We start from the raw sequence: 26608 nt of genomic DNA on the forward strand, positions 1-26608 counted from the left end.
GACAATGGGTTCAAGCTCCAACGAGCTCGCCGACAGGGGCCTCCTAGCAGCTCAGCACCAGTGGTGGCTGCCAGGTCGGAGGACCGAACCGCGAAGCCGCTAGCACTACTGCGCAACCGAGCAAAATTAAATTATATGCAAAGAAGAGTAGAATATTAGACTGTTGAGGAAAGATATTCCATTGAGAAAGCATTTGTCAGGGTCATGGCTATACTTTGAGGGGAAAATTTTAAATTACAGCATACAGGTACCACATACAGATAGCTACCACAAGAATAGTGAGTCACTGAGAAATATGAGCTCAAGTGAGGGAAATTACCACAGTCTTTTACAGAAATAAATTATCACTTACATAACCTTAAAAATTAAGATTAAGGTAATCCAGGACTTACTTACTAGGTTACAAAAGTAAGGATTCTATGATCAAATGCACTTTTTAGTGATGCTATTAGTAGTAATAGCATTAATTACAAAAGATAGAACATAGCACAATGCATATTCAAGATATTATTTTCTCCTGTCATGAAGTAGATAATTATAAGCTAAATCATATTATAGTCAAAATTTTCCAGAGACAAACATAGAAAACTTAAATTCAAGCAACATTAATTCAGAGTTTAATGAATGCAAGACTACTTGTCACCCAAGAGGTTAGTGAAGTAAGAAAAGATGTCTGCAATCCAGCCCATGCATAATGATACTAGCTAACAATTATATTGCACCTACTATGTAATAAAAATGATTAGATCCTCACAACAACTCTCTGCGGTTGTTATTTTTATGTCCATTATTACTTATAAAGTGCTATTATTATGCCCATTTTATAGGTGGGGAAATGGAGGCACAGGATAACTTGCTCAGTGTAACAGTGGTTAATGATGCGATTTGAATCCTGGCAACTTTCACTCAAAACCAGACTCATACTCTACACCATCTTTTTTTTTTTCTTTCTTTCTTTTTTTTTGAGACAGAGTCTTGCTCTGCCACCCAGGCTGGAGTGCAGTGGTGCCATCTCAGCTCACTGCAACCTCTGCCTCCCAGGCTCAAGCGATTCTCATGCCTCAGCCTCCGGAGTAGCTAGGATTACAGGTGTGCCCCACTATGCCCAGCTAATTTCTGTTTTTGTTTTGTTTTGTTTTTGAGACGGAGTTACATTCTTGTTGCCCAGCCTGGAGTGCAATGGCATGATCTCGGCTCACTGCAACCTCTACCTCGCAGGTTCAAGCTATTCTCTTGTCTCAGGAGTAACAGGTTACGGGAGTGCACCACCACGCCGGACTAATTTTGTATTTTTAGTAGAGACGGGGTTTCACCATCTAGGTCAGGCAGGTCTCGAACTCCGGACCTCATGTGATCTGCCTGCCTCAACTTCCCAAAGTGCTGGAATTACAGGCATGAGCCACCACACCCGGCCCACTATCCTATTTTCGAGAAAGTAAAATATCTAAACATTGTGTTAATTCTTAAAAAGATAAGCCATTTAGACTTTGGTGCACAAAATGACGTGTGTTCTATAACTTACTCAGTTCAGCTAACAGCAGTAACTATTCTATTTTAAGCAATTCTACTTCACATTAGTGGGATTCAGTTTTTCAGTTTGTCTGCTGGATTTATCCAGTCATGGGTCATGTCATGGCTATTGCGTGGAGCAGTAATAAATGTTCAGACCACCTGGAAGAACCAGTACACAGGGAGATTTTCAGGTCTTGCCTGAAGGGAGCTTCCCCACCCTTCCTCTGAAGGGAGTTCCCAGAGAGCAGCCAACCTGCTGTGCTTTTTAATTGTGCCAAATCTTCACTGCAATTAGGAAACTGGGTAGTCAGATACAGTGCCTTCGGTTGACTCAATTTCATTTAAACAATTAAAAAATGTAGTATCCAGCACAAAAAGACGTCTAAAGTTAGGAAAATTTCAGTATTACATTTGGTGTCTCAATAATGTCATCAAGGATCTGGGTTTTCCCTTTTAATCCTCTGCCATCCATAGTGAGTTGGCTTTGTCTGGTCACAGGATAGGAGTTACAATCAGATCCAATAATGTACAGAGAAAGAGGAAATCATTTTCTCTAGAAGACCTTTTCTCATATCTTATTGATCAGAACTAGGTAACTCCTAGGCCAACCACTGGCAAGGGGAATGGAGCTGCTATGATTGGATTTGACAGAAGCCCTGTAACTGGGGAATCTCTTTGGTCACCGGGAGGAAGGATACACAGATACCTTACTCTGCTGGCAAGAGAAAGAGAAAAGGATCTTGGATTGGCCACCAACAGCATCTACTGTAGGATAAACTGCTCACTTCAACTGCTTATTTTGACTACCTTCAATAAGATATATTCATAATACTGCCTTTATGTCTAGTTATGAGAAAGGTTCATTGTTGTTTCTTGCATTCAGAGAAATTTTTTGTATGTCTAGCTTTAATTTAACCCTAGGCTCTTTAACTTTACAAGAAAAACATTGTACAAACATGGCACCCAAATAGAGGAAGCAGAGGCATGATGCACCAACTACTACTTTAGTAACTGAAGAGAGAGAGAAGAGCCTGAAGTCATTCAACAGATAGATCAAATAATTTACTAATAGATCATTTGTCTTCCCTTCCAATGTAAGTTGAAATTCTTATTCCAGATAGGGACAAAGAAATGTTGGAGAAAACACAGAGAATTTGAGATTCCTAGAACCTAAATCTTGGCCCAACTACAAGTACCAGAAAATCAAAATTCCAACACCTCGAATGTACAGGAGTTCATCCTTTTCTCCCAGGTAGGTAGGCAAGTATAGAGCTCCACGGCAACATCAATGACTCAGGATCCTTTTATCTTTCTATTACAGCTTCCTTAGCAAGTTGGCTAATTGTTCCATGGTCACAAGATAGCTGCTAAATCTCTAGAAATCATTCCCACGTTCCATTCAGGAAGAAAGTAAAAGGGTGCATTGGCTTTTTCTGTTTCCCTCTTCTCAGAACTATCTCAGCAGACTTTCACTTACATGTTATAGTCCAGAACTGGATGGCATGGCTCCCCACCAAGTGCAAGGGAGATTCAACAGGATTTGGTTTTTCAGCCTCTGTTGGGAGACAGCAAGGAACAGAAGGAGACTGGGTAACACTGTCCACAGTATAACCACTTTGTGTAGTGATAACTCTGGGCAAGTATTTATTACTACTGAGCTAGTTGAAAGTTTCTGGGAAGCAAATCAGTTGCTAAGCACATGCTCTATGAGAACCAGTAATATAAATAAGAAGAAGAAAAAGAAAAAAAAAAGGTTTAAATGTTGGCTTACTTAGAGGAATGCCTAGTTTCTTCTCTATCACTGTGGTAACCACTAGGTTACAACTGTTACCTTTTCTCACAGAAAGACAATTCCAGAACAGACCTCAAATGAAAATGCTACATAAATAATGGATTAATTGGGTACCATTTCTACTCTTCTCATCATGTTTTACAAGCAGTTGAAATAATATGTGCCCTTCCCACTCCCTTTTTAGTATGTGTCAGTAGAATAGAGTGTCAAAAACGACTTACAACGCCTAAAACATTTAGAAATTAAAATAGCATGTGGTGGTGCCATGACCTTTTCAATATGCTAGTTTTTCAATTGTTCAGCCATTCCTCTTGTTCTTTTTCCTGACTGTTCTTTATGAGAGGAAAAGGTAAATTGGCACCTAAAGTATGGAGTACTCAAAGGAACAAAACAGCACATCATTGAAACAATTCAGAGGCAATCCCGCATGGCTTCCAAGTGGCAGGGAAACAAAAGAGGGTAACTTTATTAATTGTGAAAGGCTGGGGGAATGAATTCAGTATCTTGCTTTGCCAATTTTCCTCTAGTGCACACTATAGGTTCCAGGACCTACATACAAACATCAGTTCATGATTAAAATGTGACCTTGCCTGTCCCGATGAATAAAAACTAATAAATTGCCCAATGGTATGCTTATTATGCTTCTCTGAGGGAAGATGGTTGCTTTCATGTCATTATGGTTCCATAATATCTCTTGGAAGGAGGCTTCTGAGGATGCCCAAGCTGCTCCTCTGGGTTTCCCTAACACCCTGCATGGGCTCATCGTGTAGAAATTGCCACATAACATTACAGGTTTCTGTTCATTCATTTCGTCTGCCCAATGGAAATGTGATTTCCTGAAGGGCACCTAGCACATGGCTAAAACACAAAAGGACTTCAATAAACATTTGCTGAATAAATACCACCTGTGCCAAGAAGCAGACCAGCTTCCGCTGCAACTGACAGCCCTTCTCACCTGCTAGTCAGAGATTCTCTGTCTTGGAAGAGACTTTAGGAAACAGCAGATATCTTGGATGTGTGCCCGCCTGCTCTACCACCTTCCAGTCTTATCCTAAAGCTGACTTCAGTACAGCTCTCCACAAACTATGCAAACTTTGGATGACTACCTAAGAACTCCACAAATGCAAGCAGCTTTAAAGCCACTCTGCTACTTTCCTACAATGAAAGAGGAGGCAGGTACCATTCTCAGATAATACTGATGCATTCAGAAACCAAAATAAATCTTAAAAATGTAGTGCTTCACACTTATATTTATACCCTTCTCCCTTCTTGCTTTATTCCCCAGAAGTGAGTAGCTCCTGAGACTGATAGCCAAGAGATGTTCAGGAAGAACCTGTCCCCAAACAGATGTTTGCACATCGAAGGTAAGTAGGTGTCTGAGTAGAGCATGTACTGATATGTGAAATTATATATTTAGCAAAGAGGAAACCCACTACTTTTCTATCTGACTCCATTAAAAAGGAGAATGAGCAAGCCATAACACATGTGACAGTGACTGATAAAGCATACTATATTGGCTGAGTGAGGCCTCTGGAATGGAAGGGTGCATTCCAGATCTGCCACTTTGTAGCTGTGTGATCTTGGTCACTTAACTTCTTTAATCCTGGGTGGCCACATATGTATGAGAATAAAGATAATGACAGGGCCTACATCACATGGGGTTCTTAGGAGAATTAGCTGTAATGTACTGAGCTTGGCTATTGGTGAATTCTCAACAAGTGTTAGCTGTAACTATCAGTTATTATTCTGTGACAATGGCCTGCCATTGCTCTTCCAGGAGACTGGATATTTAGAGTGGAGACAGGGCAAGAGAGAGAGGAGACCTGAACTGCAGACCCGGCTCTATGAAAAAATATTGAAACAGTCTGGACCATTCTTAGGGCCTCAGTTTTCTCATCTAATAAATGAGAGGTTTGGATTAATCATCTCCTACCTGATTGTTCTGGAGACTGACTTATAGTAACCAGTGCAAAACAATCTTACCACTTTGCTGAGTATTTTGTATGAGATTGAATGAAACAAAGATCAGTTTCCTGAAAGTATCCCTTGACAGGTACAGGCCTGAAGCCTGTATTAGATACGTGCTTGCAAAAGAGAAATGTGCATTTGCAGAGCATAGCTACTAGTCCTCCCTGCCGGCCCACAATTGAGCACAAAAGACTCTGAGAGCACACTGTCCTAACTGGCTCCATCTTCTTCACAGCCCTAAGAGCCACCTAATTCCTCCCTGCCTCAAATGCCTATTTTCCTTGGCCACTGCCGAAGGACACTTTTCTGGTCATGCTTCACCTCGCTGACTTTCATCCTAATAACACATCTTCTCCCTGGTCCAGTTTCTCACTTTCCCCCACACCTGTTAAACTCTTTCCTTGAGTCATTTAAACTCCTCTTCCACAGCTCCAAATCATGGCCTTTATCCACTTCTTCAGGCAACAGTCCCTCAATCTTTTCACCTCCACAGAAATTTGACCATCACCTGGTAAGACCACTTGTCCCACAGCCTTTTTGCTTAGAGGCTGCTTTTTCTCTGCCATACCCTGTGAAGCTCAGAATTGAAAGGTAGGGCCTGTAGCCCACTTACTTCTCCTCTCCACTCATCAACTGATGGCATTGGCAACAAGCTCACTGTCTTCCTCTCTACCTTAATTCCTGCCACCATTCAAATGTGCATGTGAGGAATTCAAGTGTGCATGCGTCTGGCCTGCTTAGCACACAGCCTCTCCATTCTATGACCTCTCTTGTTCAAACATCTCTCCAGCTGAGTCACTCCATTCCATTTTCATATCTTATAACTTGTCATGACCAGAAGTTTTGCCAGAATCTCATAACCTTCAAAAATCTCTAATTAATCACCCTGTGATTCAATCATAACTCCTTATTTTAGAAGTTTGACTATTCATTTACTTTATCTACAAATAAGTGTCCACTTTATCAAAATAGCCAGTCCTTTGACCCATCTACTTTCTCTTTGCTCACTGACCTCCTCTTGCTTGACCTCCCTCCTAGTCAAGCTGAAATTTCATGATCTGTAGTTTCAAGTACTGTCTTGTCAAAATCCTAAAATCCTTTTCTTACAATTACCTGACAAAATTCCAGCCCCAGATGAATTCTCTGTCTGCTTTCTGTGCCTACAATTGAGCCACTGAACACAACTGTAGGAAAAGAAATCCCACAACCAGACAAACATATCAGTATAAAGCCATCATTTTTATCAGTCAGGGTAGGCTAGGTTCTGCTGCAGTAACAAGCAACCTAAAACAAGAAGAAGCAAAACAAAACATAAGCGAAATAACAAATCTCCAAATTAAGGGCTTGACATAATACAAATTTCTTTCATATATTGCAGGTCCAGAGTGGGCTGGCCAGGGCTCTTCTCCTCTTAGACATTCAGGGATTCAGGGTGATGGAGGCTCCACCTCAGCTCACTATCCACAGCCCCTGTAACAAGGGGAAAGGTTCTGTTCATCTTTCATTGGCCAAAGAAATTCAGGTAGCCCTACCTGCATTCAAGGGTCTGGAAAAGTAAAACCTTATCATGTATCAGGAAGGAGAAGAACCAAATACTAGTATTTATGAACAGCCAACGACTGCCACAGCCATCGATCTCAACTGCTCCTGGCATTCTTAATAAGTTTCTTCAGTTAGCATTTTCTCCTTCTGTCTCTTTTGCTCTCACTCTTTCTTTGTGGCAACCATTTCAAGCTTTTATTCAGCCTCTGACTCTACCTCTTTGTAGTACTCTCACAGTTGTGTAGATTGGAGACAGACTATATGAGTCCTAGGACAGTGGGTGCAGGAATATATCATCTACAGTTTCCTCACCAGTAACAGAGATAGTAATATCTGCCAAGCTTACTTCAAGGCCAGGGACATGTGAAAATTAACTGAGAACATGCAGGCATACCTCAGAGATATCGCAGGTTCGGTTTTAGGCCTCTACAATGAAATGATATTGCAACCATGGGATTTATGCAGATTTTTTGGTTTCCAAATCCATATAAATGTATGTTTATACTATAACACAGTTTACTAAGTGTGAAGTAGCATTATATCTAAAAAAAACCACACACTTAATTTAAAAAGGTCTTTGCTAAAAAATTCTTTGCTACAAAAGGTCGTTGCTGAAAATTGCTAAAAAATGCTAACAATCATCTGAGCCTTCAGTGAGTTGTAATCTTTTTGCTGGTGAAGGGTCTTGCATCGATGTTGATGGCTGCTGACTAATAAGACAACAATGAGGTCAGCCACATTAATTGACTTTTTTTTTTTTTTTAACAAAGACATCGCTGTAATATGTGATGCTGTTTGATAGCATTTTACTCACAGTGGAACTTCTTTAAAAATTTGTAGCTGTTTGATCTTGGTTACTTAACTTACTCTTCTCAAACCCTTCTGCTACTTTATCAACCAGGTTTATGTACTATTGTAAATACTTTGTTGTCATTTCAACAATTTTCACAGCATTTTCACCAGAAGTAGATTCCATCTCAAGAAATCACTTTCTTTGCTCATCCATAAAAAGCAACTTCTCATCACTCACATTTTATCATGAGATTGCAGCAATTCAGTCAGATCTTTAGGCTCCATTTCTATTTCTCTTGCTATTTCCACCACATCTGTAGTTACTTTTTCCACTGGTCTGGAACTCCTCAAAATCACCCATGAGGGTTGGAATCAACTTCTTCCAAATTCCTTTAATGTTGATATTTTAACCTCCTCTCATGAATCATAAATGTCCTTAATGGTATCTTGAATGGTGAATGTTTTCCAGAAGATTTTTAATTTAATTTGCCCAGATCTATCAGAGGAATCACTTTCTATGGCTTCTATAGCCTTATGAAACGTATTTCTTAAATCACACTTGAAAGTTGAAATTACTCCTTAATCCCACAGGCTGAGGAATGGATATTGTGTTATCAGGCATGAAACCAACATCAGTCTCCTTGTACATCTCTGTCAAAGCCCTTTGGTGAAAAGGTACATTGTCAATGTAGTAATATTTTGAAAGATGTTTTTGTGTGTGTGAGAAGTAAATCTCAACAATGGGCTTAAAATATGGAGTAAACCATGCTGTAAACAGATGTGCTGCCATCCAGGCTTTGTTGCTCCATTTCTAGAGCACAGGCAGAATAGATTTAGCATCATTCTATAGGGCCCTAGGATATTTCGAATGGGAAAGGAGCACTGGCTTTAATGTAAAGTCACCAGCTGCATTATCTATAACAAGAGTCAGTCTGTTCTTTGAAGATTTGAAGCCATGTATTGACATCTCCTCTCTAGCTATGAAAGTCCTAGATGGCAGTTTCTTCCAAAAGGAGCTGTTTCATCCCCAGTGAAAATGTGTTGTTTAGAGTAGCCACCCCTGTCAATGATCTTAGCTAGATCTTCTGGATAACTAGCGCAACTTCTCCATCAGCACTTGCTGCTTTACCTTGCACTTTTACATCATAAAGACAGTTCCTTTCCTTAAACCTCATGAACTAACCTCTGGTAGCTTTAAATTTTTCTTCTACAGCTTTGTTACCTCTCTCATTCTTCACAGATTCGAAGAAAGTTAGGGTTTTGCTCTGGATTAGGCTTTGGCTTAAAGGGATGTTGTATCTGATTTGATCTTCTATCCAGGTCACTCAAACTTTCTCCATATCAGCAATAAGGCTGCTTTGCTTTCTTATCATTTGTGTGTTCACTGGAGTAGCACTTTTCATTTCCTTCAAAAACTTTTTCTTTGCATTCACAAGTTGGCCAGCTGTTTGATGCAAGAAACCTTGCTTTTGGCCTATCTCAGCTTTCAATGTGCCTTCCTCATAAGCTTAATTATTTCTAACTTTGACTTAACATGAGAGAGATGTGCAGTTCTTTCTTTTGAACACTTAGAAGCCATTGTAGGGCTGTTTATTTGCCTCGTTTCAATATCACTGTGTCTCAGGGAATAGGGAGGTCTGAAGAGGAGGACAGAGGTGGGGAAAAGGCTAATTGGTGGAGCAGTCGGAACACACACGACACTTATCCACTAAGTTTGCCATCTTATATGGATGTGGTTCATGGAACCCCAAAACTATTTAAATAGTCACCTCAAAAATCACTGAACACAGATCACCATAACAGATTTAATAATAATGAACAGTCTTGAAATATTGTGAGAATTCTCAAAATGTGACATAGCTACACAGAGCGAGCACATGCTGTTGAAAAAATCATGCTGATTGATGGATTTGCTCAACGTAGCATTGCCACAAACCTTCAATTTGTAAAAAGCTCAGTATCTGCAAAGCACGATGAAGTGAAACACAATAAGACAATTTGTGCCTGCATTTGAAAGTACTTTGAAAACTTAAACACTATATTTTATAATTCTAATTATAAACATATATGAATTATAAATAATTATAGTATTATTTCAGAATATCTACTAAGCACAAAATGCAAAATGGGGCTAACAACGTAATGGCTTAGAATTTAAGCTCCAGGTGGGCTTTTTCTGTCTGTACACTGATATCGTCCCGGTGCCTACCGTGTCCAACACACAGTAGGCATTCAGTAAATATTTATTAAGTGAATTTTTTTTGAGATGAGGTCTGGCTAGTTCACCCAGCCTGGTTTTGAACTCCTGGGCTCAAGTGATCCTCCTACCTCAGCCTCCCTAGTAGCTGGACTACAGGCACACACCTTCATGCCTGGCTAATTATTATTGAATATGTGCCAGTTTATAAGGTGTTTTGACCTAAGTTCATATGCTAAGAACTATTACCTAATTCTGTATCCAGTTGAATATTTTCTTGTATATATGGTATACAATTAGAAATGTGTGTTGGGGAGGGTGAGGGGCTGGTTATCACAAAGAAATAAGATCTAAAGTCCCATAAAATGACATTTTAGAACCAAAGTTTTGCTTACTAAAATTTTCATATTCTATAGGGTCTTAAAATTCATGAGTTTTGTATATGCATAATAAAATATTGTCATTATTATGAATCTAAAATGCATTATAACATATGGCAAAATTTGTAAAAATGCTTTCATTATATATTAGACAAGACAAATACTTAATGCATGGTATAATTTAACAGGAAATATTTGCAATTGCTCTTTTTAAAATAAATTGGGTGCAACTCAATATTGACTCAGCAAATTATCAGTCTTTCTGTAGTTTATTTAAAACAGTTCTTGTTTTCACTTTTAGCCACATTATATAGCAGTAGTGAATATGAATAGATATGCAGCTATTATTTATTTGGTTTCCTTTGCAAGTGCACTACCTGCTAATTTCATTTTTAAAACGTCACTATTTTTGAGTTATTACTCTTTGAAAACATTTATATGTCTGGGCAGTTTTTTCAACTTGAAAAATTCAAAAAGCAAGTCCATTTCTTTAGCCTTTTCTGCAAACCTTTCTTCATATGCTATGGTTCTATTCAGAGTGGACATTTGAAGTTATGTTTAAGGTGACCATCATAAATCAGCAGTCTTCCTGATAAGCTGTATTCAGCAGTAGCAGCCATAGCACTGCTTGGTATTGCAGAAGCAAAGCCTTAAGCCTCACTATGACCTGGGGCAGGAGACACTTGGACAAGACCCGGGGACTTGCTCCTTGAATTTTTCAAATTGAAAAAACTGCCCAGAGTTATAAATGTTTTCAAAGAGTAATAACTAAAAAATAATGACGTTTTAAAAATGAAATTAGCAAGCAGGGTTTATTGTGTCGTCAAGTCCCCCAGAGGTCCAGGGTTCTCACACATTCCCATTCTTGTTCAGAAATCACTGAGATGCTTCATTGTACCTCCTGAGGGCAGCATTTAATATCTCTTTTGACCTATTTCTCCTTATCAAAATCATCCATCTTATGTTCCTTCATCTTAAGCCTTAGGACATATCTTGCTTCTCATCTTATAAGCAAAATCAAATCAAGTTGTTAACAAACAGTTGGTGTGTTTCCCTTCTACAGTGCACAGTGATGTGCTAGGCTCTGGGGCGTATATAAAAGGAGTAAGAAAAAATTCTTTTGTTAAGGATTTCTACCTGTAGAATTAGACAAGACACAATTTTATTCGATTCTTGAAAACTTAACTAGAGGTAACAGACATTTAATGAGAAGGTATCACGTGCCAGTCATTGTCCTGAGCTCTTATACACAAGTGAATAAGAACTATTTCTTGCCCTCAAGGAACTCATGCTACCACAGGCAGAAGCTGCAAATTGTTGCCTGGAGGCCCATTCCTGCCTGTGTATTCCTTTAGTTTCTGACTGGCACACTTCTGTAGCAAATTTGAGGCTAAACTTGAAATTGTACAATTTCACATAAAAATCTGAATTTCCAGTTTCTACAAAACAGCAGCAGCAACAACAACAATAGCAACAACAACAAAAACCCCAGGATCTGGCCCCATTTTTCCACCGTACACTCACTGGGACCTGAGTGCAGCCTCTCCATTTTGACAGGATGAGTTTTTCAGTTTGCCACAGTCGTCACTAGTCCCTCTTTCCCAGCACGGAGGTTGAGTCTTAGTGGCCATTTCTTAACAAGTGTGAAAAAACACTATGGAAATATTTTTGTACCTATGTCTGTATCAAAAGTGGGAAATGAAAGGTCCAAAGGACACCATGTTTTAAGAAATATGGACGACAGCATATTCCCTTTGAGAAGTAAAAACAACCCAATGGATTTAAGGTGCAACTGCCAGGCCTTTGTCACACATTCAAGTAACCTGCCTCACCTCTTCAAGCATTTGAATTTCAGGCCCCTTGTTTAGGGAATATTGGTGTGAAGTGCAAGACAGGGGAAGACACAGAATAAATTATACAGGTATAAGAAAGGGAGAGAGTGATAATTAGTGGCAAATCCAGAAAGGCTTTAATCAGGTGACAGCTTTGCGGGTTGGGTGGCAAAGGTCACTCAGAGAGAAGCACCATCTTGAAACGAATCCTGAAGGTGGGAGAGCATCTAGTGAATAGTAGTGAATAAATGGTAGCCAGAGTGAGGGGCCGTGGAGGGGAATAGCAGTGGGTGGGTGATAGGAAAACACTGGAGTCTTAAGCTCTGATACATAAAATGTAATGTTGTATACGGGCATCAGGGAGACTAATGTAAGAATCTCTTTCTTATCCTTTTGGTGGCTCCTTCTTATAAACATCATGGACCATTCACTATGCTCTTGAGGACTAGCCATGAATAAAGCTGAAATGCTGTACCACTCCATTTTAGGGTAGTGCCAATACACCATGCAGAATTATCTCAAAATCAGATCATCTCAAAATCAGGTCCAAGTTGTTTCTTTCTCAGAACTAATCATAGTGCTATAAGTGTGGGCCAGGGGAGAGGTGACAACGAGCAGGGAGTAGGTGCCAGGGAAACTGAGCCAACTGCTCCCACAGCTTATCTGTGCCTTCAAGGCCTGCTTGAGCATGGTCTTGTTTATACTACAGTTGGCCCTTGAACGAGAGGGTTAGGGGCACCAACCCCTGCACAGTTGACAATTTGTGTATGTCTTTTGACTCCCCCAAAACTTAACTATAGTAGCTTATTGTTGGCCAGAGGCTTACCAATAACATAAACAGATAATTAACAGCTATTTTCTATGATATACGTATCACATACTACATATTTACAATAAAATAAGCCAGAGAAAAGAAAATGTTACTAAGAAAATCATAAAGAAGAGAAAATGTATTTAGTATTCATTAAGTGGAAGTGGATCATCATAAAGGTTTTCACCCTTAGAGTCTTCACATTAGGAAGCCTGAAGAGGAGAAGGAAGAGGAGGGGTTGGTTTTGCTGTCTCAGGGGTGGCAGAGGAGGAAGAGATGGAGGAAGTGGAAAGAGAGGCAGGGGAGATTTATTGAAAAAAAAAAAACAAACACCCCACGTCTAAGTGGACAATGCAGTTCAAACCTGCATTGTTTAACCATCAACTGTACTTACACTTGGCTCTGGAGTGCTGATGCTGATACCCAAGTAGGTGTCATTAGATAACTTCAGTTCCTGATGGGCAGCTCAGGCTATATGGTTGTTGGATGGACCTTGTTCAGTCATTCAGTCTCTGCTTGGGTCCAGTAGTATTCCAGAAGTTATTCTTTAGAAGAAGAATTATCTGTGGAAAAGAACATGATTTTTCTCAAAAACCCCAAAGGGCCTGCACTGTAATTCTCTTATCTGGATTTGTCAGAGGCTTAATACATCATTTCTGTTTGCAACAAGTGGTCTTTATGAATTGATATATAGAAGAAAGCATGTACCAGATCAATAGTAGCATACCTGATGCCAGAGGATGCATTGATTTGCTCCGAAAAGATAGCGTTTTGGGGCAGTAGTTGTAATTGGTGTCACAACCTGATTAAATTTAAAATAATTTACTGTTACTCTCAAAAATTCATCTTTCTTCTGCACAAGACAAATAGTGGAGATTTATTTGAATGTGATGGAAATCACCACCCCTGTAACTTTCAGGGTTTTGGTGATGATATTAATCTCTGAAAGTCTCCCAAGGTTGTGTAATTATTATTAATGTATTACTTTGGTAGAAAAGGGGTGGTTCAAGGGGCTTCCTCTTGGCTATTCCTATTACAATAGCCCTTACTTCAAGGCTCAGGAAGTGGGAGTTCTGCCAGTTGCTAAATATGTTTTTGGAACCTGGGAAAATAACTATGAGAGACCCACTTGGCCCACTGGAAGATGGATTTAAGCCAAAACTTTGCGTGTTATCTGAAATCCATAAATTCCCAATCTAACTGGTGGGTCCTAAAATTTGGGGGTTATCTAAAGATTAGTCATTTCACAGCCAGTGTCCAGAAACCTAGAATCATCTGGGTATTTTCCTTTCCCCAGAGTATAATCACCATGATAAATAGGTACACTACTTTTTGGGCAAAGGTCAAAGGAAATTTTATGTTCTTGTTGCAACCTCATTGGATCCTTCCTTAAGAGGTCCAAGCCCCCCTTTATTTTAAGGGATCTTATTAACTGGCTCATTTCTAAAAACTGGTGAGAGTCTTCTACTCTTCACTATGGCTATTTAAGTCAGATATCTGTACACTAGACTTAATTTTTAAAAATTTTACAGGTGAACTAAGACTTTATCAGACTGAAAAACCATTTGAATTCCATAAACACTATGACAGAAAAAAGTCACCGCCAGATACCTGTGAATAAAACCATTTGGATTGGGACTTTGTTCTTTTATTCAATAATATGCTCTTGGTCACCTTATCTCTGGTGGCTAAGTGCTGTCAATTGGCCTCTGTAACTCCTGGTAGCCAATCTGAATAGTGTTATACTATACTGTCACCTCTGATCTGCAAAAGGACAGATACCACTGAGATTTTCAAGGATACTGGTTCTCCTTTCACAATATACTTCTTAATGCCTTCATGATTGGAATGTCCTCTGGGCCATAGGAAGGTGTGGGTTAAAAGTTACGTATGGTTGATCTATACCAAAAATTTAATCTTCCTAATCCTTTGCATTTCTTCTTCTTATATAAATTTTATTTAATGAAGCCCATTGTTGGGTCAGGCTTTAGTCAACCAATTGAAAAACTTTTTATAGATTTATTCCCAACCCTCAAACTAAATATTGAATCTAAAATTTATGGTAACTGCACCCACATTAACAAATTTGCCCGTATCCAAAACTGTTTCTCCTTCTCTTGTCTAAAATCATTAGATTGCATTCCCACAATTGTTTTCCAGGTTCCTGGTAATATAAATCTTGCAGTTCTTCAATGTGTATATTATATCCTTCTGGGTGAGACTCTGTACTTACCTTCCCAGAGCCTACTGGTCTGTGATTCAAGTTAAGAATCTGGGAGCAATAAGAAGTGATGGAGGTGAATCATTACTGTATCCCTGTGCAAGGTAATCGTTTCAGGGTCTTTAAGCAAAGGGAGGCTAATCTCAAATAGGAAAAAGGGAAAGCTGAGAGGCATTTGGAAGTTCGTGATTCTCAGAGTCATTGGAATCTATCCAAATGTCCTCATTCCAATTTTCACTTTTACTCAATCAATGCCCTAACTTTTACATAAGAGACCTGGCAAGTCTGTGAATTTCATTTCAGTTATAATTATCCAACCTACAGATGAAAAAAAAATTTTTACATTAGCCATATGGCTATAAGAGATATTTTTAGGGCAGTCCTAGACGCTCTCTTGTTCTCTGTCTGTGCCTTGAGCTAAGAATATGAAATCCTAACCTTTTATTTAGATGCAGTCAGCCCATTTCATAGTCCTTACAGTCTTTATTTCCTCTTAACATCCTATTGTAATAGCAATCTCTCAAAGGCTCTTCTACAATAAACACTTCATTCCTCAAAGCTATAGATAATTATTTTGCCACTTCTGTCTGTGGATGGCCAGTATCCCATCTTTCATTGGTGAAGAGTTCGTAATTGCTTTCCAATCTAACAAGGCTAGATAACTAAATCCCCAATTCCTGTTTCTAAGCTTTTGCATCTTGGAACCAACTTTTGGAAACAGACTCCGTTATCAATCAGAGTTTTTCCAGGAAAGTACTTACCTCTCTAGGCTTAGCAGGAAGGAACGATTAAATACAAAGGGAATTACAAACTTACAAAACTGTTGGAGGGCTGGGGAAATTAAGGTTCACGGAAACACTGCTTCCTTTGAAGAAATGTGGAAATTGAGGAACCACAGTAAGTGACTGTAATTACAGCTGCTTGAAGAACTCAAGTAGGTAATTCACAATAACTCACTCAAAAGGAGCTGTAAACTTCATGTTTGCTATCAACCTGGGTATCTACCAGCCATGGCTGGGGAAGAATAATGGCTGTGCTCTCTTCTACCTTCCAAATATTATGCGAGATGCTTTGTCACTAGCAGTGAGAGAGTCTAAGCAATGTATTTTGCAGGCTTCCAGACCCTGTTATATAGGAAAGAGTTATGGACATTCAAACTGACATTATGGACAGTCAGTATTTGGCACAATATATAACCATCAGCTTCTCAAAAATATTTAAAACATGGCCTCAAAAATAATATATGACCATTCATTTTTCTTATTGCCTTTCCAATAAGTAGAGGATTATAGTGTTCTCATGATCTGCTGTTTATTTTTCCTCCTGTCTCTGACCAGTTATTTTGAGCCTTTAAAATGAGACTAAGCAGGTAAGAGGTATATAGAAAAGGATTTAAGGACCTTGGGCAGTGACTAGGGAGGGAGCTTTTAGGAGCCTTGGAGAGAAAGGCACAAGGGTAGTTACAATTCGAGAACTTTGGATGGAAGGGGAAAATCACTTTTAGAACCATTGTTTTGAATATATGTTTATTTCATGGTGCTTAAGAAACACAAATGAAGGATTTTAGCCATTTTTAAATATCTTTTGGTTGTTGCATTTTGTTTGTATGTTTGTTTATGGCAGAGACTCTCTGTGTTACATAGGTTCCCAGAAGTCCCCAACAAGCTTTTAGGGATTCTATGAGGTCAAAATTATGTTCTTCATAACATGAAAATATTGTTTGCCTCTTCTTAGCATGCTAAAATTTCTACTGATGTGCAAGAACAATGGTGGGTAAAAAATACTGGCAATTTAGCAAGAATCGTAGCAATGGCACCAAGCTGTACCTAAATCAGTATGTTCTTCACCACCATGCATTTGCATTACAAAAACAAAACAAAATAAATTAAATTCCACTTAATAATATCCATGATGAAGTAGTCAAAATTATTAAGGTTAAAATATTAAAAATTAAGATTCAATATTTATTGACTCTTAATCCTTGAGTATGCATCACATTAGTATTGTGGGACAAAATGAGAAGTACCTCTGTGAAGTGCTTCAGCTGTATATCAACATATAATGTCCCAAGGAAATGCATTCCTGTGACTGTGTTGTGAGCCAGTCCACAGAAAACCATTTTTACTTGAAAGAACAATTTAAGACAAACTATTATTATTCAGACTAGAGGATTTGGTAAACATGGTCTCCGAAATGAACAAAATGAGCCTATTCCTTTAAGGGAGATAATTTACACTACATGTTGCCAATGAGAAAATTCAAGCGTTTGAGTAAAAATTAGCACTTTAAAAAACTTCAAAACTATGAGCTTGACAGCTTCCCAGTACTTAAAGACTTTTATGATGAGATTAGTGGTGATATTAAATATGTGAAGTTTTTGTATTAGATAATGAAATATGTCAACATTTGGAAGACATGCATAACTCAGTGAACCAATATTTTCCAGATGGTCAATGGATGATGTCATAAAATCAAGTATGGGTTAAAGATTCCATCAAAGTGCAAGACAAACCAATAGATTTTATTGTAAGAGTACTGAGAGATCACTGATATAGTTTCATATGTTGCATTACAACTCACTTTTAACTAACCATCACTTATTGAATTTTGGTGTAGTATAAAAGAAGAATATCCACAGCTATCTGAAATAATTATTAAAATATTTCTTTCTTTTTCAACTACATACCTGTTTGAGGCTAGAATATATGTATACGTATATATATACATATGGCAGAATATGCCACCCCAAAATATGTCACTTTGGCATAGAATTATTTGGGGCCAAAAGCACTTAAAAAATCACCACCAACAACAGTAGGTGCAAGAAGTGTGCTCTGGCCCCGCTCTTTTTATTCCTGAAATCGGGAGATAAAACCCCTATATGAATGATGTTCTCCTTGTGTCAGAAGGAAAGTAATATCATCAGCAAGGATGAGAAGTGTGGTGAACAGAATTCTGTACAAACAGACTTTGTTAATAATTCATGTCTTCCTTTAGCCTCTCCTCATAGGTTAGTAACTTTTCCATAAAAGTTACCTTTGTGGAACCTAATATAAAAGCACTTAGAATTTTCCACTTCTTTGGGCCTTCATTTCCTTATGAAGTATCATGTAAAACGTTAAATAAATTTGTATGCTTTTCTCCTGCTAATTTGTCTACGTTAATTTAGTTCTCAGGCCTAGTCAAAAAAACTCTGAGAGAATAGGGGTAAAATTTGCCTCTCCTGCATGTAGTGTGTGTGTGTGTGTGTGTGTGTGTGTGTGTGTGTGTGTGTGTGTTCATTTATATATATATATATATATTTATCTTACAGACTTTATGTTTGTAGAGCAGCTGTTTTAGGTTCCCAGCAAAACCAAGCAGAAGGTAAGAGAGATTTCCCATATACTCCCCGCCTTGCACATGCACAGCCTTCCCCATTACCAACATATTTGGCAGTTTCTTACAAAACTAAAGATTTACCATATGAACCAACAATCATGCTCCTTGGTGTCTACAGGGAGTTGAAAACTTATGTCCACACAAAAACCTGCACATGGATGTTTCTAGCAACTTTATTCATAATTGTCAAAACCTGGAAGCAATCAAGACCTCCTTCAGAGGCAAATGAATACATAAACTGTGGTACATCCACACAGTGGAATATCATTTGGCACTAGAAAGAAATAAGCTATCGAGCCACAAAACCACATAAAGAAAACTTAAATGCATATTATGAAGTGAAAGACATCAATCTGAAAAGGCTACATTACCATATGATTCCAACTCTATGACATTCTGGAAAAGGTACAATTATGGAACCAGTAGAAAGATCACTTGTTGCCAAAAGTTGGGGTTGGGGTTGGGAGAATGAATAGGCAGGTCACAGAGAATTTTTAGGATGAGAAAAATATATGATGATGTCATTGGCAAAGCCCGAGTCCTGTACTCTCGCTCTCCTCCCCAGACAGCGTGAGCTTCACCACTCGCTCCACCTTCTCCTCTGTCCCGGCTCCCAGTTACAGTGCTCTGCTAGTCAGCAGCGCAGCCAGCATCTGTGCAGGAGCGGGGGGCTCTGGCTCCCGGATCTGCATGTCCCACTCCACCAGCTTCCAAAACATGGCAGCATGGGGCCCAGGGGCCTGGCAGGAATGGGAGGCATCCAGAATGAGAAGGAGACCATGCAAAGCCAGAATGACCTACATGGACAGAGTAAGGAGCCTGGAGACTGAGAACTGGAAGCTGGAGAGCAAAATCTGGGAGCACCTGGAGAAGAAGGGACCCCGGGTCAGAGACTGGAGCCATTACTTCAAGACCATCGAGAACCTGAGGGCTCAGATCTTTGCAAATACTGTGCCTGCATCGTTCTGCAGATCAACAATGCCTGTCTTGCTGCGGCCAACTTTAGAGTCAAGTAGGAGACAGAGCTGGCCATGAGCCAGTCTGTGGAAAGCAACATCCATGGGCTCTGCAAGGTCGTTGATGACACCAATGTCACTCGGCTGCAGCTGGAGACAGAGATTGAGGCTCTGGAGGAGGAGCTGCTCTTTGTGAAGAAGAACCACGAAGAGAGAATAAAAGGCCTACAAGCCCAGATTGCCAGCTCTGGGTTGACCATGCAGGCAGATGCCCCCAAATCTCAGGACCTTGCCAAGATCATGGCAGACATCTGGGCCCAATATGACAAGCTGGCTCGGAAAAACAAACAGGAGCTGGACAAGTACTGGTCTCAGCAGATGGAGGAGAGCACCACAGTGATCACCATGCAGTCTGCCGAAGTTGGAGGTGCTGAGATGATGCTCACGGAGCTGAGATGTACAGTTGGAGACTGACCTAGACTCCATGAGAAATCTGAATGCCAGTTTGGAGAACAGCGTGAGGGAGGCAAAGGCCCACTACATCATACAGATGGAGAAGCTCAATGGGATTCTGCTGCACCTGGTGTTAGAGCTGGCACAGACCTGGGCAGAAGGACAGCACCAGGGCCAGGAGTACCAGGCCCTGCTGAACATCAAGGTCAAGTTGGAGGCTGAGATCGCTACCTACCACCGCCTGCTGGAAAATGGTGACGACTTCAATCTTGGTGATGCCCTGGACAGCAGCAAGTCTATGGAAACCATCCAAAGACCACCACCCGCCAGATAGTGGATGTCTGAGACCAACGACATCAAAGTTCTGAGACATTAAGCCAGCAGAAGCAGGGTACTCTTTGGGGAACAGGAGGCCAATAAAAAGCTCAGAGGTCAAAAAAATATACTATGATGGTAGATATGTCATTGTTCATTTGTTCAAAAACTGTCCTTAGAATGTGCAACATGAATGTGAACTATGGATTTTGGGTGATAATGATGTGTCAATGTAAGTTCATCAATTGTAACAAGTGTACCACCTGTCGATACCATTAGGCCCAATTTCTTTGAATATACTGGGAATGAATAATACATTGTAATTAAGGGATATTACCACTTTAGAATAAATTTAGTGATATGTTCCATTCCTTCTTCTCTTTCCTGTATTCTCAGTGTGAAAACCCAAAACAATTTATGTGGAGGAGCAAAAATTTCTTAGTTTGTGGGGAGAAGAGAGAAAACGAAGCAAGGAAAGCTAGCACCCTATTTGTAGGGTCAGAGTAGGTACTTATCAGAACAATTGAAAGGCACAATAGGTGAGTTTCATAGGAAGTGGGGAGAATGTGGTTCAGAGCCAGGCCTCAGCCCTGAGAGGGCAGGTCTTAGTGAAAATATGTGGGCATTAGGTGCTCCTGATGGGAGAGAAGGCAACAAAAGGGGGCACTAGAGGTGTTGATATCAAAGCAGCTGTTTCACATATTTTTTCACAGAGTCAGCCACACTTTAGCTTTGCTGCACCTACATTTATCTAGAGACAAATAAGGTGCATGTAAGCTCCTAGGGCTTTAAGTTTTTAAAAAGCTCAGTGCAATTTCCAGCTTTTGCAGTTATTTAATCAAGGCAAGCAAGAGGGTTATAAATTCAACAACTTTGTGATTGAGATTAATGTGCTTAGAAGTTAACTCTTGCCTTCACAGTCAACTGAGAAGAGAACATCAGACATTAAAAATTCTCTAAATTAAATCTGTCTGCTTGGTGGCCTAAAACAAAACATGGCTCCTGGAATATAACCTCTTCACGGTTGGCTGCAGAGCCAGATTAAGTGGTGGCCAGTTAGGACATTAACCTAGACTTGCAATCTGTAAAAGCTGATAAAGCATCACTAATAATGTCACAAAATGAGTAAACATGGTCTCAAATCAGAATTTCTTTCTGGAAGACTGTCCCATGACTAGAAGGAAACTTTTTATTATGTTATATAAGGTTGATGATAAACTAGTCAAAGAGTTTTCTTAAAACTCTCTCTGTCTTCATTTAAGCTGAGACTTCAAAAGCTGAGAACACCACAATGAGTTATAGATATCAAGCGATGCTCATATTCTTCAAATAAAGTGCTAATCCGCCATGCAAAGAAGCTCCACCAATTTTGCAGGTTTAGGCAAACACCCATTTGAGGCTATAGACAGGTGTGAGTTGAAGATGTTAGGTTGGGGGAGAGTCGTGGTTTTTGGAGAAAGTTAGTGGAGTACTGTGGCTGTCCCATTCTAGGCAATGTTAAGGTGGTAGAGTGTGTTTACCCCCACCTTAAGAAAGAAGAGCTTAAAGAAAATTACTTAAAAAGTTTGACTTATGTTCCTGAGGTTTGTAGGGAGCCATGACTGGAAAAGTATAAAGATGGGAGACTATGGCTGGCTTGCTGGCATCAAGAGACAAAGTAGCACAGCGGGTACAAGGCTCACAGAGGCCAGTATGTAGATTGCTGGGCTGGCTGGTCACACTTTGAGATTCAGCTGGTAGCAAGTAAGGAGACAAACTCTCATGAAATGTTTTTTTCCAAGTGGTTTCAGGTAGATTCCTACCACACAGCAAAAGCAAGATCACCATGGTGTTAGTTCCCCACCTCTCTAATGCTGGAATACAGGGGCAGGGGCTGGTCACATCTAATGAAAGGGGTGGTGTGGTGGTGGTTATTCTGCCGCTGAGGAGCAGACTCTAAACTACAGCCAAGCACTTTTACAGACTTACACAAAAACCTACAGCCATACTCTAAGGGGAGGGTGGGGAAGGGGAGAAGCCAGTAGAGAGCCCTGTTCTCAACTGAAATTAGGGAGATGTATGAGAAATAGTCTTGTGGCTATCTGCCACCAGATGGAAAGACAGATGAGAAACTGCCTCATGGCAGCTCCTCACAAGGCTGCTTCTCTTCCTCTACTTCCGGGAGGAATTACAGGGCTTTCAGCAAAGACTTGGGTCAGACTGTGATAAAGCCTTGCATACAGTGGCCCATGTGGAAACACTCAAGGTGGTCAGGAAACTATGGTGATGCTGTCTCCCACAGTCTGCCTCCATATGACAGGTAGAAGAAGACTGCATTGGGAAGTGGTTGCTTTGAATTTTGCTTGAGCGGATAGCCTGGAGGGTTGATGGGATCCCACATTGTGGGGATCAACTGCCCGCAGAGACCAGAGTCTAGGGCAGGAATCAGGAGCTGCAAGCAGAAGGAGGTACACACTCAAATCGTCTGAGTATAGTTGGAGGCTCTCAGTTCGGAAATCTCAGAAAAACTTTCAGAAACTGCCAACAAGGAAAAAGTCAGCCTTGAACATGCACCAAGCTAAGAGACTGGCAATGCCTTATCACAACAGCACCAACAAGTACAGCCTCTCCTGCTGCTCTTTCAACAGCACCCCAGAGTCAGAGTCTGTCTAATCAGAGTGGAGTGCTCTGAAAGAAGTACAGAAAAAAAAAGAAAAGGCTGATCATGCATCCTCTTTGCCATTAGAGATTTTCAGCTGGAAGTCACCCAATATGGAGGAAGAGAGAAGCTTTACATTTGACTAAAGTTTGCACTTTTGATGACGACTAACGACTGATATTGAGGTTTGACTAGAAGTTCCTGGGGGACTTTTTTGTTTTTGTTTTGTTTTTTGTTTTTTGTGTTTTTTTTTTTTTTTTTGACAAAATTTTGCTCTGTCACTAGGCTGGAGTGCAATGGTACGATCTCAGCTCACTGCATCCTCTGCCTCCTGGGTTCAGCTACTGCCTTAGCCTCCCCAGTAGCTGAAATTACAGGTTCCTCCCACCATGCTCAGCTAATTTTTGTATTTTTAGTAGACACAGGATTTCACCATGTTGGCCAGGCTGGTTTTGAACTCCTGACCTCAGGTGATCCACCTGCCTCAGCCTCCCAAAGTGCTGAGATTACAGCTGTGAGCCACCATGCCTGGCCCTGGAGGACTTTTAAGACATTATCTATAAGTGAACAGAAAAGCCAAAATTTCATTCATTGGAGGGAAAGAACTAGCCCATGAGAGGATTTAAGGAACAGTAGTAAAAAGAATAACATTATTTTCTCCTTGTATCCTACTTAGTTCCACTTTGTTTACATCAAGGCTACATCAAGGAGTATGCCTAAGTAACAGTAGATGGTGAGAAACTAACAACAGCAAGGTGAGTTTCCTTTTGCTGAGTGGGGTATGCAAGTCTGAGCTGGAGTCGAATTGCCTAGGGAAATTGAAGAAGGAAATTGAGCCTGACCCCCAGATCCTTCTTTTCTGCCTCCCTCCCCTCCCCACATTTAAATAAACATTGAAACAATGTTTAAGAAATATAGGTGTAAAGGAGTGCCAATTATTAGTCCGTTTGCTGAGGCCCATAATTTGGTCCAGCCCTGGTCCAAGATTTGTTTCCCAGCTAGACTAAGAATCAAGTTAAGGTAACTCTAAGGTGAATAGTTTTGAAATAAGAGCTGGAGCACTTCCTATTCCCAACCTGGCCATCTTTATGACCATTTACTTGGGCTTTTAAAAATGGATCAGAGAATATGACTGTCTTCCTGAGTAGGTCACAGGTTTAATATGGAAGTGATTTATTACATATATTTATAATAACATGCTTTCTTATTAGGGCACATAGTATCTGGCAAGTTTCAGTGTTTTGAGAAGTGAAACAACTTTTACATATATCTGCAGGTTCCATATGAAGATAGTATGCTTTAAAAATATAATTTTTTTAAACATAACAATTTGTTATAATCAGGCCCCATTCAACAGTTCTTAGGTCTGCAAAAACTTGTACCTAGGTTAAAAACTGGTTGATGATTCATGGCTGGACGAGAACTAGAGTATTTGGCCGCTAAAAATAGTGCTTAGGAGTTTCAGAGATTTTGTTATTGTCTTAACAACCAATCAGAATATTTTTTTCTTCATTCCACATAACCAACATAAATATTCAACCTTTGTTTCCTAAATACCAAGACGAATACACCTCTGATCAAATAGAAGTTGAATGTCAGAGCTCAGATTTCATAGAATGGTAGAACTCAAAATAACCTCGAATTATCTGTTGGCTCCATCTATGTGAATGTCCCTAGACCAGGAATTTTAATTTGTTTTTGTGGCATCCCACATATAAACCAGGGAACCACAGGGTGAAATTTTAAATACTCAGAATTAATTAACTTTAAAATAATGGGCTTTAACATACTCTTGGTAGTATTGTTGGAATGTAATAAAATAAAGCATATAGTGAAGATGTCTTAAGTCCAAAAGGTTGGATTTCAGTGTCTGAAACCTGTCAAAGTGGAAGGTGGTCTGCTTAGAGTTTCCAGGAAGGGAGCACCAAGAGACTGCCTCAGAACCCATTCCAGTATTTTTTCAATGCATATTTGATAAGCAGGCCATCCCCATGGTAGGCACTGTCTAATGTTCCACATACTACATGAGGGAAAAATTAGTATATTCCCTGTGAATATAATTGGGATGAGCAGAATTCTGTTTAGTGTAAAATGAATCAGGGCAATTCTCACATCCATATACCTGGGGTAAGGGTACATGATGGTGATGGTTGGACACGGAGCAAGTAGAATCTTCCCCGTCAACTTATACTCACAAAGATGACAATTATTTCACATAAAAACCATTCAAAACATATATACTACCACCAAAGCAAAACTCAAGACATCTCCCCACTTCCTTTCCCTAAACAGTACCCACATTTTTCTGTTCAAGCTGTCCCTTGTGTTAATTTAAACATGGCTGTTTTTGTGTGAACATTATTTCAAGCTCTGAGTACCTAGATAATTTGTTCTGGATCTTTAACTGCTTAGATGGTTCTGGACCTCTTCCCAACTGGAAATAATTGCAAAGGGAGGAACAAAGAGTCATCCAAACCTCTGCCCACATATAAGCTGTTGTTCACTGTCACCAGAAGGCCTCATAAACCATCTCGCCATCTAATGTCTTCCTTACAGTCTTGGCCCAATCCCTGATGTATTTCTCCAGGTGCTCTTTGGGTTCCCCTTGAAACCTTACAGGATTCTTCCATTCTGCTCTTGCACCGAAACACCGAAGAATAGCATCTTTCTGACTTCCACAAGAAATCCCAAACCATCAATTATATCACGATATTTGGAGGTTTGTGGGGTCTGAGGGAAGGATCACATTGGTGCCATCCTACTGGTCCCTGTTTGTGTCTGCTTCCTCAGATCCTCCTCTAGTTGTTATGTGCTGCCTGCCTTCCCAATGTCTGTGTTTCTACTATGTGACACTCTTTCCCACTTTCTTGCTTCAACTGCCTTGGAAAAAGCATTTTTCCCCTGCAATTCTGGCAAATTAAATATTTTCACCTTGTTACATAAATATTTAAAAACTCTGATAGTTCTTAAATCTAGTAAATATTTTTAAAGAGTAAGATGAAGAGGGAAAAAACATTTCAACTGTCATGAATGCGCTTTCCTGGGGGAGAGGAGGAGAAGTCTAAAGTTCGTACATAACCTATAGATAAATATACTTAAAGCTGCCCACAAAGGCTTTCAAATTTGTCTAAAGTGGGCTGTGATGTATAACTGAAATATGTTTTAAAGGCATAATTTACTGAATGATGGGAAAATTTTCCTGGAAGTTAAATATTGGTTTTAAATGAATTGTTTCTTTCCATTTATGGGGACTAAGACTGTCAACATACTGCTGTGTGCTCTTCCTTTTTCTCATGTGATTAATCAGAACAACTTAATTGTGCCTTCTTCTCAGCTAGGCACATACATTGTTAGTATGTTACATATGTTATTGTCTTGATTGTCTCTACATACATGTAGATCTATGAATATAAATTATCAATTAGATTAACTCAAAACTGAGTTCAAGGAAAATACACAACTCGCATGATATGATCAACTCATGTTTCTAGCAAAAATTATAAAAATAAGCCAGGTTTTCTTTCTGTCTTACATAAAAATACAGAGAAATTTAACAGTATTCTAAAATTTCAGTCTGGTAGGTATCTTCAAGGAAAAGAGACATTTCAGAGAGAAATATTTATGTATGAGATATGGTTAGATATAAACGGTGGAATAGTTGTTGTTAGATGGAGCAGGTTATTGTGTTTTCACATAAGGTAAAAGGCATACCCTGAGAAAAAATTTTTATATAAAGTATGATGTACTCAGTAAAAATGGAAATTGGCTTGAATTATACTTGGAATTGGTCTAATATTGTGATAGATTATCTTGATTAT

The 26608-nt window shown here is 39.6% G+C and overlaps 1 pseudogene; it reads left to right on the top strand.

Moving 5' to 3' along the window:
- Nucleotides 1–4: 4 nt before the first annotated feature.
- On the top strand, nt 5–20182 carry LOC111542714 (annotated as a pseudogene).
- The last annotated feature ends 6426 nt before the right edge of the window (nt 20183–26608 follow it).

Source organism: Piliocolobus tephrosceles, chromosome 4, assembly GCF_002776525.5.
Source record: "Piliocolobus tephrosceles isolate RC106 chromosome 4, ASM277652v3, whole genome shotgun sequence".
NCBI classification, from domain to species: domain Eukaryota; kingdom Metazoa; phylum Chordata; class Mammalia; order Primates; family Cercopithecidae; genus Piliocolobus; species Piliocolobus tephrosceles.